Raw genomic sequence first — 14,270 nt, 5'->3', positions numbered from 1 at the left:
ACATGGTGATCATGCTGTTATTAACGCTACATATATAGCTAGCTAGCTTTGTCATGGTAGCTTTTGTACCTAACTAAACATCCATTTCATCCATTCATCCATTTCTTTATGTAAACGTAGAAGAATTATAATGCGAATTAATTTAAAAAAATTTACATCTGATACAAAGATAGAAACCTTTTTGTATTTAGCGATGAACTTAATGAGAGATTTTGCTAGCTTGTGTTGTTAGCTCATATTGTCATATAGTTAAACCTTTAAGTGTGGATTATGTGGTTGTTTTGCTTTTTTTTTCTAATGTAATGATACAGTACAGTAGGTAGTTGTTAGTGGGTTGTATCACAGTTGCTTTTTAAATTAATTAGCTAGACCACTTGGGAAGTAAAAGCTCCAAAGCTTGGCTAATTCTACGTTATAGAATTCACGGAAGTCCAATTAACTAGGCAGTGGTAACTTAAAAAAATCTACCTTAACCGTATGTCTAGCAAATGAATTGCCATAAGACAGACTATGTAAAATAAGTCACAGCTTGTGTGACTTATGAAGCTAAGTTCATACATTAACTTCATACACGTTTACTCATATCTCTGGTGAGAAAGTCATGTTCATTATGTTTGCACCACCATACGAACGGCATAAAGTAATTCGTTAATATTTCATCTTTGAGCTGTAAAGTTCTTTCACTGCGGTTCGGGACATTATCAGAGTCTGACCGGTGCCTTTATTTTCACTCTGGGCAGCATTGTGAGTTGACTGTGTATTAAAGTTATATAACCATTTTTGTGCTGCACTCTACTATATTTTGTAAAAATAAATAAATAAATAAATAAATAAAATAAGTAAAAATAAAAAGTACATTCTCCTGTCAGCCAAAAAAGTGAAATCTGAGAGTTCACTGAATATGGACAGTTTGGAAAGATTGGAAAAACATCACCACTTTTTTCTGATATTCACTTGTCTTGTTTGGGTGAGTCTGTGCCCACTGTAGCCTCAGATACTTGCTCTTGGCTGACAGGAGTGGAACTTGACGTAGTCTCCTGTTGTCATCTTATGCACCTCATGCTTTGACATGCTGTGTGTTATGTGATGCTTTTCTGCTCACCACGGTTGTAAGGAGTAACCTTGACTTCCTGTCAGCTGAACCTTTGTTAAAACTGGACATTCTCCTCTGACCTCTTTCATCAAGGAGGTGCCACTCAAAGAAGGTGCCACTTTTTTTGCTTTTTTTGCACCATTCAGCATAAACTCTGGGGTCTGCTGTGTGAAATATCTCAGGAGATCAGATGTCTCTGAAATAATCCAACTAGCCTGTCAAGCAACGGTGCTGGTTTTCAGGTGTTTAGATTTCGTGAGTGTATATATTTACAGAAAATCCGCCACTGTACAAGGTACTAGATAATTACACCTTATGAACTTGTATATCATAGGCCTAATAAACAAATTATTAACATACATTTACATAAAAATATACATTTCTTTGTTTATTGTCATTGATGAACGAGTGTTTTAAGGTTCAGACATACAATAATACACTAATCCTGACTTCTGAACTAAATATGCAATATTAATACAATAAAAAATGAACAAATCTAGGTATACTTGATTATGTTGTTTGTGTGTGTGACTATGTCTGTGTGTGTGCATGTGTGTTTGTGTGTGTGTGTGTGTGTGTGTTTGTGTTGAAAGACATTTGTGAGTTGTAGGGGTTAAAATATGTCAGTGGGGCCAATTTTCCAGATCTCTCCAAGGACCTGGGAGTCCCAGAGGTCGACTCAGCTGTCAAAAAAACACTGAGACTAAAGCATTTCCAAGCAGAATTTATGGCACTGGCGGACTGGCTTTATTGATTTGTTCATTAAAAGTCTATTCATAAAAGTGAAGTAACAGAAGCACTCTCAGTCTTAAACCTTTATTCAGTTTAATCCAGAAAGTCATACAGCTGTGTATACACACACACACACACACACCACACACACACACACACACACACAGACATGTACTGTATATATACGTATATAAATATACATACATCGGCCTGCACTGGCTGATAAAACAACGTTAAAGTCCATAAGTTGTGTGAAATTTACCTTCCTGAGAATACGAGCAAACATTTGCACAGGTGGCTGTAATTATATGCTAAAGATATTGAACCAGCATTGGTATTTATTAAAAGGCGTGATAATAAAGAAAATGCGAGGAAAATTTAAACGGGAATAATACGTGCGTATCTTACAGATGTAATACCTGTTATGTGTGAGGAGCTCATTCATCCTAGCTGTCGTACGTGCCGTGTCGTGACTACAATGAAATCAGACAGGCACATCCATCACTGCTTTACTACTGGCATCCACTTAGTGTTTTCTATTAGTTTATTTTCTCTCTGTTCCTCTCATTCACACTCACACTAATGCTCTTATGCTCCGTCATTTCATATCAATGCTTGAGTCTGCCCCCCCTCCCCCCCAACACACACAAACACACACCGGTCTGTTTCACACAAAATAAAAAAAGAGGAAACGCGATTCCTGTCAGAGAAGACTGCCTGTTTCTTTAACAAGCAGGTGAAAAATACATCAGATACTTGTTCTAGACAGGGGGTAAGTTGGAGATGAACTGGTGAGTAACTCCAGTATGACTGACAGAGTAAGATGATGTGTTAGGATGATTCTCTGAAACAACAACTCATCATAAGGGCAGCAGAATGGCAAAGTGTCGGGCCAAGGGCCAAGGGCCAAGGGACACTACGTGTAAAAAAGGACAGCTGAAGTGAAGACTGACCCCAGAGTACACATGACAGAAAACTGACCGCTTCCTTCTAGTTGAGGAAACGATGATGCCTCTAATTTAAGATAGAGAACCCGAGGTCCTGCCATTTGCTGTAAACTTCAGAGACATGAGTTCATCACAGGTAAAATTCAGGATTTGCTCTGCTTAAAATGTACTTTTTCACCACTGTGACCACCTGGAAAAGCATGATCCTTGGAACGATGCATAAATTCCAAACATCCTGTGAAGGATTTTTTTGAGGAAATACATAAGCCTCCCAGCATTCATCATGCTAACAAATACCGCAGCTCGACGTTGCCAAACACGTCTTGTTTGTTTTCGTTAAACTGCCACGCTCTCTGTGGAATAGCTAAAGCCCTCTATTTGATTTGATGAGATGCTGTCGCTATGCAGCAGAAGACAACAAGTCGATTTCTTGCTTGTCTGGTGGTCTGGGAAGACTCACTGGAGGTGGCTGAGGCTAAATTGTGGTAACAGTTGTGCTGAATTGTGCCTATAATACGCTTGGATTCCTCTGCTTTAATTATTTATTCTTTTTACCAGATTCCAAAAAAATGAAATTTGTGTTTGTTTGGTTGTGTTCATGTTCAGCATTGAATTTCTTTGTCATGTCACCCTCTGCAGTGGGGCTTAATGCCCATTATGAAAGTAGACACTCAGAGTTTTAAGAATTTATGGTTTTTTTCTTAGTAATTCTGGTTTTATTTTTTCACACAAATGTTTCCATAGTCAAAGCAAATGGTGATATTAAACTGTGTTATAATTATGTACTATGTTATATTATAAGTGCTTATTTATCTAAACGTATCTAAAATTCAAAGCCGTTATATTCAACCACTAAAGGTTGCCTACTGGTCAAGATGTTGGATGACCGATCGGAAGATCCTGAGCAAGCTCTTAACTCTCATTTGCTCAATTAAATAAGTTACAAGTGAAATAAAAATTTAAGTTGCTCTGGATAAAGGTGGCTGCTGAACGTAATTCCATTTATATTGATTGAAAATATCTACTAAGTTGACTTCGTTTCTTCCAGCAGAATGGCACACCAAAAGTATTGATAAAAAACGGGTTAACAAAAATATATTTATGTTGTAGAAATATTTTGATTTTTATACTTTATATAACCTTGTCCCTGCTAACTGCCTATACGAAGAACGTTTACCAAAGGTGACTGTAAAACCATTCTGCCTTAAAGATGCTTTAATTGCTAGCTTGTTAGATACATGTGTATAAATACCAGCTGTCAAATGGTGCGTGATGCACACGCACCATTGCTCACACTGTAGAGATGGCAGCAGACAAGTTGCAATGTTTGAATGCCAATTTTAAAAAATGGGAAATTTATCCAACAGAACAAAACTCACCGAGTTAATCGGTCATTATTTCGGCACGAATGTATGAGACAAACAGTGATCAGTCATGTGACGAGCAACGGTGAGCCTCCAGTATGTCAAATGTCGTGAGTGAGAATTACTTCAGCGGCAGAGACGAGCGAGACTGAAGTGGATGATGCTGATGATTGAAGTGATTAGTCATTTTTCGTCTAATCTTCGATAAAGTGTCACTAACGCTTTTTGATTTTAATGCTAGAGTGAGGGGAGGTGTTTGTTTAAATATTAAAATAGATTAAGGTCATTTCAACTGAGAAAATAGAGGTTAGATGACGAGATATAAGCGTCTACTAAATGTATTTGCTCTACATAAAAAATTTGCTCTTCAGATTCAAATCTAATTAAAGACTGATTGACAGCCGGAGGGGTGGGACTCCTGAATAGCCTGTTATTTTCAACCTTTTCACTTCTCAGAGGATTTAAAAATGCTAATGCTACGGTTGTGATGCTGTATGTGTAGAAACCTATAGTATGTAAGTTCAGAAAAAATACTTTTTTATGACAGTACTAAAAGGATTCAAAAATGGCTCTATTTTAATGTAAAGGGTTATTTTAGGCCACCATGCATTTCTTTCCCTCTTGCACATACAGACACGTTTTTTGTTGTTGATGATGTTGTTGTTTTTTAACTATTAGCAGTCAATTAACTGACGCTCACTTGGCTCATCACAGTTCTCAAATCCTTCAGGCATCCCTTGCATCCCTCAAATGGTGGGAAAAAGCTTGGCTTTCATCCCAACCAAATGCCAGCACTTTTGAAAGTACTGTTTCAGTCTGTAGCGGTAATTTCCAGCCTGCTGCATGGTGAACATTTTAAATGACCTGTCACCAAGATTAATCCTGGCCAAGGCCTCTTAGGTTTCTCAACTGTGACTCCATCTAACTCCCTACATTATGTACTGTTTGGAGCTATTATGGTTTAATATTGTAGGCAGATGATTGTGTGCAGTACTGAATAATGCCAGGATGAAAGGTCAAAGCCATCAAACTGACTGGCATTAGTTGAATGGCAAAGAGCCGACTCAACGGCAAGGTTTAAGGCATCTATAATTAAACATCAGGAACATTTTTTTAAAGGCCCCTGATATTGCAAGGGAACAGAAGGGGCAGTGCGAGTTAGGTAGTACACATTGCTGCACATCGCTTCCCTATGGTTTTTAATACACCTCTCTGTCAGCGCAAACAATACGATCAAACTCTATTATATCTGAAAGTACTCCCCACCGGTAAGACGCATCAGTTCGTCGGCCTAAATCAACAGTGAACTGTGAAAGTCATGCAGACAAAATGAATTAAATATTCAGGAATCATAGAGCTAAATAAGTCCATATTAAAAGGACGATTAAGCTCGTAAAGAAAAAATACAGAAGATAATGACAACATAACGTTTGGCTCTATTGTGCATAATAAATGTTTAACATTCCTTCATCCATGTTGATATCTTATCTGTGTTATATTTTCCTAACAGTACGATGACTCTTATAGCCGTGCCGTTTGAAGAACGTCACATGTAAGACACCCTTCATTATTAACGATCTCTGTTTCACTGTCCTTCCGGAGACAGAACACACTCACCGACAACGCTGTCTCTTTCTATGTCTGTCGGTCTCCCTATTGCTCAAAGCTTCAGATACAGATCTCAATCCTCCATGCAGTGCAGAATATGTGAAGACAATGACGCCTTTATAAAAGTATTACAAAAGACAACGCTCCTTTCTCTCATAGATGGTACTTTGATTCCACGATTTTTTTAATAATATAGATAAGTCCTGCCAAGCCATCAGAGATCACTGTCAGTCATGTTATCACTGGGGGGGTTGTGATTTCTGCAAAATCCTTTTTCTTTGTCATATATTTCACCTAGGATTGTCTACTTATCACTCATTTGATAAAAAAAAAAAGGTCCCTGGATCCCACCAAGAATCATGTCTTATCCTTGCAGAGGGTGCCATTAATATTCTACACACCCCCTCTCACCCTGTAAAGTTAGACTAGCTGTTTGAGATGAAATGGCCATGGTGTGACTATGATGAACTATAGTAGGTTGACAAATAATTAGAAACCAAGAAAGGCCCTTTTTATGTGAGTGCATTTAGTTTTATATCATGCGGCGTTTGGAGGTCTGTCATGATGAGTTCCACTGCACATTTGTCATGCAGATAAGATCAATGCACGGACTGCGTTTCCCAGCTGTGAATTCTCCAGCACAGATCTGGTGGGTAACCACTGTGGAAATGCTGTATTGGATTCAAAAAACTCTACTTAAATACCGACTATATTTCAGAATTTTGAGTATACAAAGCTACAGACAATCCCTTTGAATGTCTGTTATACTTATACTTTTTTTTCCATATTACAGGAACATTTGCTCCCCGAGTTTATTTGGCGAATGTATACATGTAGGTAATTACACCAGAGGGACAGCTCATGTTGGACGTTTGGGGGACAAAGTTTGGGAGGCCAGATTAAGATGGTTTGGACATGTTCAGAGGAGGGAGAGTGAGTATATTGGTAGGAGAATGTTGGACATGGAGCTGCCAGGCAGGAGGCAAAGAGGAAGGCCAAAGAGGAGGTATATGGATGTAATTAAAGAGGATATAAAGCTAGTGGGTGCAAGTGTTGAGGATGTAGGAGAGAGGCATAGGTGGAGAGAGATGATTCGCTGTGGCGACCCCTGAAGGGAAAAGCCAAAAGAAGAAGATACATGTAGGTAATTATACGTTTGTTCCTACTTTATCTGCTGATTCATTGTTATACATATGATATTGATACGAATTAACAATGCAAATTTCATTTCATTTATAATTATTATATGTACAAGTAAACATTGAGCATGCCAGTAATTTAAAAGACATGCTTGCTTCAGATTTATTTCCCCTTTACTGTTATAATAAGCTCCACACTTCTAGGATGGCTTTCCGTGAGACTGTGGGAATTTGTGATGATTTGTACTACAAAAGCAGTACTGAGATCAGACACTGATGTTGGGTGAGGAGGTCTGTGGTGCAGTTGGTGTTCCAGTTCATCTCAAAGGTGTTCAGTGGGGTTGAGTCAGAATCAGGGCTCTGTGTCGGACACTCGAGTTCTTCTACACCAAACGAAACACGCCATGTCTTCATGGAGCTTGCTTTATGTGCATGAGCATTGTCATGCTGTAACAGGTTTAAGCCTCTTAGTTCCAGTGAAGAGAAATTGTTGTGTACAATACAGAGATATCTGTTAAAATCGGTGCTCCTCACATTGTGGCAACATTTTGAGGAAGAACCACAAGGGTGTAATCAGGTGTCCATGAAACTTTTTGGCAATGCAGTGTATCTAGTTCAGAAACTACTGGTTTTCCAGAGTCGAAATTTATTTGTATCTCAACCAGAAGTAAAGTTCAAGCACTTTAAAGTCTGGTTACCTGTAAAAGTGAAAGGTACCACCTCCAACTCTACACCTCTCTCTATCTTTATAACCTAATCTGCTTATTTAACGCTACATATTATAAGTAATTATACGTTTACAAATATGTAAAACAAACAGGTTGTTGGACAAATTTACTACAGCAAATTCCTTGCTAGTGAGCTACTAAATCTTGTCCTCTACAACTCATTTTAGTGAGAGTGGACAAAGCATTAGATATCACGGCAAAATACACAGCATATGTTTGTGGGCTTTTTTCCTTCTTTTCTTTACGGCATTTAGCAGACGCCCTTATCCAGAGTGACTTACAACTGAGCGACTGGGGGTTAAGGGCCTTGCTCAGGGGCCCAGCAGTGGCAGCTTGGTGGACCTGGGGTTTGAACTCATGACCTTCCGATCAGTAGCCCAACACCTTAAACACTGAGCTACCACATCCTCGTCTTTCTTTGAATGCATTTCCACTGCAGCCAGATCTCACCTAATTGTCATATTTAGGTGTTTCCTCCTCTGACTAAGGGACTATCAATAAGAAAGTGATATATGCTGCAGGCTACACTGCTGCCAGCAGCTGGAAAAAAGCAATCAATATTGCTACAGTTGGGTTGTCAATAACAATAATGAAATAACAAGGTCAGAATTAACATGTGACAGTCATTTCTTTGGATAATGGACACTGATAGAGTTTCTACTTCACAGGTTCCTTGAGCACAAATCGACCCCTGGCTCAGCTAATTGGAGGGGAAGTGGCTGCCTGTCTGTCTTCTCAGCTGACAATGGAATTACCTCAAGACAAATTGAATTAAATCCTATATTAGGTAGGCATTAACTTTAATCCAACTTCTCAAGCTGGGTCCGGTGAAAATGAGCTAAAAATAAGCTCTTCCTTTGGTTTCCTTTGTTTAGTTCAACCCGTTTAGTTGTGAGTCCAGGATTGATCACGAACATCATTGAAGTGAGATGTCCAAGGACTATACATGCTACGCTATCGATTATATATATTGATAGAATGTGACTGACAAAATATCACAACCGAGGATGCCTGCCAGGTTAAGATAAAATGCAAATGTTGACCTTGGCCTTGAGTGCAACTTTCTACACCAGAGACATGCAGAGATTTGTGGATTTTCATCTCACTCGGCGGATATAGCAAATTGTTTGGAACTTGTCCAAAGGAAACCCCTTTTTTTTGTGCCTTCACTGAAATCCACTAAAGAACTACTATCAAAAGGTTCATAAAATCGTTGCATCGCTGCTGAGGGACATACCTGCACTCAGGGGTGCAATTACACACCATATAGCAAAGTCTGGGATATTATAAGCACCATTTTTTATTTATACCATTAATGAAAATAAGGAGGGAATAAGTCAGTGGAAATGAATAATTCATCACTAAGATATATTACACAGATTCACACTTATTGGCATTCCCATGTTTAATACTTCCTGCAACGGCGTCAACTTGGAAAGCTAATTATACAGAGTCTATATCTATGTTGTTAAGGATGAAGATCACATCTAGTGTTTCATCTATTCTCTGTGCACCTATGGCTATTCATTGACTACATATGTGCTTGTGATAGCCCAGGCAACAGTTTACATCCAGGTTAATTTCCTATACAGCAGGTTGTGCAGCAAAAGTTGTTTTTAAATGCGTTATATGAATAGATTTCAATTGACTTGCCGCATGCCCACGGAAGTGCAAATGTCATGAACATGACGATAATATAAAGGTCTTTGCTTTTGTATTTTTTCTGTATTAAATATAATAAAAAGAATGAAACTCTTTTAAACAAAGGTCAAAATATAGCATAGTGTCTATGTTCAGCATTGAATGCCTGTCATGTCACACTCCACACTGGTGGTTAATTACTCTCATGAAAGAAGACACTAAGAATTTGTAGTTTTCTGTTTTTCTTTCAATACAAAAAATTACAACAGAAAAAAAAACTTAAAAAAGTGTAAAAAATAAATAAAAAAAGTAACTTGTGATATCAGAGTTAGAGTTAGATAAAATTTGAAGGCATTATTCCAACCACTGAAATTCTGAACACTAAAACACTGAATGATTACACTTAGAAGTTGAACAAACAATGTCATAATTTTTTTTGTAATTTATCCAATAGTTATATTTATTGTTGTAAAAACATCTGCAGGTTAGTTCCTGTTATCGCTTTTATAACTTTATAACAACTTTAAACAGTCATTTTGTCAATGTTTTTTTCTATCTCTTGAAGTTGATTATAGTCGGCCAAACTGTCAGAGCTGGTGTTATAAGAAATAAGTCAACACCTTCTGAAAATCAGATTGGGGAATTCAACAGCACTGTGATATATATAAAAAAAAGTGTTACATATTTTATCTTTATTTTTTACATTACATATTTAGTCTCATTGTAGACAGATGTAATTAAAGGTTGCTGTTATGCCCTTATTCAAAGATATATCCTCGACCCTGGCTATTGTTCCACATAGGTACTGTAAGCTGTTCAGTTGTGAGAAGACAAATTAATTACAAAAAAATAAAAACGTTTTTTACAAAGATGTGGCCTCAGAACACCAGAACACATACGTCAGTCTTCAGCCATTGTTGTTCTTCTTGTTTGATATTTTCCGCCAGCTATTTCAAACTTTGTCTCCGACTGATTTGCCTCTGTATTGTTTTGAATCACGCTGATTAAATGCAGTTCAAATCAATCATTGTTGCCCAAATGACAGACGGATTTTGGTGAGGGAAATAAAGTGCCAACTTCTGAGATGTCATGGAAGGTCACTGTCTTGTCTCATGTAAAGGTCCAAAATCTACTTCACTCTGTAAGCAGTGTGGATTTTAGTGGATGTGGATTTGTGTGCACTCTAGGATCTTGTGACAGAGTAAAGGTCCACCTTAGAGTTTTAGAGTAAGGTTGTTTGATTTTATTTTATTTACCATTCAGTGGTCTTAAATTACAATTACTATATATACGTGTATATATATATATATATATATATATATATATATATATATATATATATATATATATATATATATATATATGTATATATATATATATATATATATATATATATATGTATATTATATATATATACATATATATATATATTAATGTTAGTATGCAATTACTGTAGGCTTTCTTGACAAACTATACATTCTACAGACCTCTACTGTGTGCACACACAATTACTATAGTCAAACATTCATCCTCCACAGGCCCATGAACACGAACACACACACACACACACACACACACACACACACACACACACACACACACACACACACACACACACCTAAAACACACATCAATTCAGGTAAGGTTATAGATCTCAGTGTTTGAATCACTCTTGATGGGAATGCATAGCTATTGATTCAATACTAGAAATTGGCCTCATTTATCAAAGTTTTGGTAAAGATGTGTGGAAATGGGTGTGTTTTCATGGGCAATCTGAATTCCTGCCGTATTTTCGAGGTCCTGTTACGGTGATTCCTTTGCGTACCACTGTGTTGTTCCCGTATTCATGTTCGAACAACTCTTTTGCATTCAGTGATGCCTACAAAGTCTACAAAAGGAATAGGGTTAGAATTGTTAGCTGAGAATGACAAAATGGCTAGTTCTTATTATTAATGGTGAAAATGTCTTCGTGATCAGGGACCCGTAGTGGAGCTTAGCCATTGCACTGTACTATAGAAATAATTGACATGTCTTCCTTTTGCACTGTGCCATTACTTTTGTCCTAATTTTATAGCTTGTCTTATATGTTTTAATTTGTGGATTCGCTTTCTTAAATTTTAGAGCATTTTTTAAATCCATACATGCAATTGAAACAAATAAGAATTTAAAGTGGACATACTGTACATAGGATCACAGTAAATTTGGGTTGATTGATTAGATCTGCACTGTAAATTTGCACTGATAGATTATAATCACGACGGCTAAGATTTAAATGCCTGTCAGAAAACACCTTGTCTGCAGCTTTAGAATAGATAAAAAATCAATTGTGCTTCATTTTTTGCAGGAGTTTTTGTAAAAACCTCTGCTGGAGCAGAGCAACAGAGCAACAAAACATCTGTCTCTGATGCGTCTTAGCTTCTCTTGTCTATGAAAGCTTTCCTTTGCTAAATGTAAAAGGGGATTCATTTGAGACAAAAGGAAACATTGTGTTATAGTTAAGGTCTATATATATTTTTCAATTTCATCATGGGGTTAGCTAGAGCTAGTAACTGGTTAGGTTATTAGCTAGTCCAACTTTCGGTTTTGCAATCGTTATTTTTGAAAAAAAAATTATGTGCCACTAAGTTAGTCGCAAATTTATAAGTAATTAAAACGGACTAAATTGCATTAACAAATCAGCAGCCACAGTCAACTTGTAACCAGCTTTTTTAATAATAGCTTTAGTAATGAAATAATAATGAAACATGCTCAGCCTCTGTTAAGTCTGGCCACGCCCCTTTTCGACTTCATCAGCATCTCTAATACTCCAACACCAGGGGGCATGAAAGAATGAGGCCATGTGGTACATGATCTCAAAAGTGTAGACGTAACTTAATGGCAGTTGTACATTTTAAAATGTACAAGGTTCACATTATTGAGCCTCCATATCCATACATTTTGAAGGTCTCATAAGACACAGTAGCTTTTCATGAATGCCAAAATTACAACATTTTAGATAGAAAAATTATATTGCGTATGATAAATGAAAGCCAGACTAGTAACACTAAAAGCCAAAAGACTTTTTAGTAGAATAAATAATGAGTGTAGTGTGTGTTCACACCGAAAATTCAAGAACAAGTGCATTTCAAGTACCTGAGTGATGAACTTGAACTGAAAAAGCAGTGTGAAATGTGGTCATTGCAAACAACCAACGTTCACAGGTTTTCTTACGTAGTGAAAGAGGGGTGGGCCTACAGTTACTGACTCTGCATGATAAAAAATTGTCAAGATGGCAGATGACACTGTGGTAGACAAGACAAATGTCTTTTAAATTAGCTCACACTGTATAATTGATTTCAACATTTTAAAAATTCACTGTATTCTGTTACAGCTAATGGCGTTGCATTAGATGCATTTGAGGTCATTTGCCATCAACTTGGAAACTACTCATTCTTCCAGTTTATAAAAAAATTATGATTATTATTAGTGAAACATTTAAGATGTTCATACATCTTCTAAAATTCATACACTAGACAGCAGAGTACATACTACTTAGTGTTAGTGTATAGTCTATAGTACTGTATGTCATTTGGGACGCAGCTTAAATACTAACATGACATTTTATCCAATTAACACCCAACTTGTCTGATTTATGAGCAAATTTGTTTATTGGGCATTTACTCAAGGGCATATCAACGATTTATTTGGACATTATTAGCACAGTGACATTCAAAGTTTCCCCTTATAATAAAGGTGATCAGAAACAGCTGAGTGACTTTTTATGGCAATATGCACAGGAAGGCAGTGTGTATAATTTAAGATTCCTCTCAGCCCTTTTGAGTTTGAGCTGCTCCCATATGGCTGATGTTTTTACATTCCAAGGACCAGGAGGGACATATATAAAAGTCTCTTTGTTCAACACATTGTCCAGGTGTTAAATGACTATAGGTAAGAGATTTGAATACTGAGTACACTATTGTGATGCTGCTTGACTACTGATTTGCGCTACAAGATGCTTTGTATGGTTGTAATATGTGTTTTATGACTTATGCATGGAAAAGCCAAAGACAATCTTTTCACTAACATCAGCAATGGTCTATCTATCTATCTATCTATCTATCTATCTATCTATCTATCTATCTATCTATCTATCTATCTATCTATCTATCTATCTATCTATCTATCTATCTATCGAATTAGGTAATAACCAGATTAAGGCTTGTATTAAACCTAGAGAACCTATATAATTATTAGTAGCCTTACAGAGAAATTGCAAAATAATATATATTTTTCCATATACTGTACTTAATTTTAGCCTTCATTAAACATAAAGTTGCACACATGTGAAATTGCTTTGTCATCCATTACATACATTGGGAAAACTCAAAACCTAAGAATGACATGTGATGTTTGATCTGTATAAGTCTGGTAAATACATACTGTATATAAGTAAGTACACAGGCGGCTAAAAAGCACCATAAGTCTTGAAGATTTGGACCCATAACCATGCTGAAAAAATACCTCCACCTTTCCCCCGCACCAAGAAGTCTAATCAATTACAGTACAGATTTTCAAATTGATGAGTAACTGATGAAGAAATTCTGAGAGAATCTCTGTTTAGTATGTAATATGTTTAATAATCGCTAAGTTACAGATTGTTTTATTTTTATCTATTATTTTTCTTACCAATAAAATACAGTTTTGTTAAACTGCTGTGTGCGCACGATATGTCAGTCGGATTTGTACAGTTTAGCTGATTCTTGCTTTTGTTTCAAAGTTTAAAAGTCGGCTGCTACAAAAAACAAAAAACAGCAAGCTTTTAGAAAGGAATGGAGGAAAGATGTCATTTTAGATGAGTAGATACTGTACTGTGTTTAACAACTCCAAGCATCATTAGAACAACTACAGCTGCAATCATGTCATGTTGTTTTGGCCATGTACACCATCGGCACATTTACCACTCCGCACGACCCCAACAACCCCCACACTCTACTCACAAAAGAAGAAGAAGAAGAAGAAGAAGAAGAAGAAGAAGAAGA

At 36.8% G+C, this 14,270-nt stretch overlaps 1 protein-coding gene and 1 long non-coding RNA gene across 3 annotated transcripts in view; one reads left to right on the top strand and one right to left on the bottom strand.

The window, feature by feature from the left end:
- LOC113654853 overlaps positions 1–14,270 on the top strand; it is a 34,932-nt gene that overhangs the window by 338 nt on the left and 20,324 nt on the right. For both annotated transcript variants that reach the window (XR_003443570.2, XR_003443569.2), the window contains exon 2: positions 8,280–8,398. This is a non-coding gene — a long non-coding RNA (uncharacterized LOC113654853). The remainder of the gene's footprint in view (positions 1–8,279; positions 8,399–14,270) is intronic.
- Positions 1–14,270, bottom strand: part of gfra4b (GDNF family receptor alpha 4b) — a 66,653-nt gene that overhangs the window by 50,733 nt on the left and 1,650 nt on the right. The gene's annotated exons all lie outside the window — the stretch shown is intronic.

Source organism: Tachysurus fulvidraco, chromosome 10, assembly GCF_022655615.1.
Source record: "Tachysurus fulvidraco isolate hzauxx_2018 chromosome 10, HZAU_PFXX_2.0, whole genome shotgun sequence".
NCBI classification, from domain to species: Eukaryota; Metazoa; Chordata; class Actinopteri; order Siluriformes; family Bagridae; genus Tachysurus; species Tachysurus fulvidraco.
Note: the sequence above shows the minus strand (reverse complement) of the source record. Positions and strands in the feature narration are given on the sequence as shown.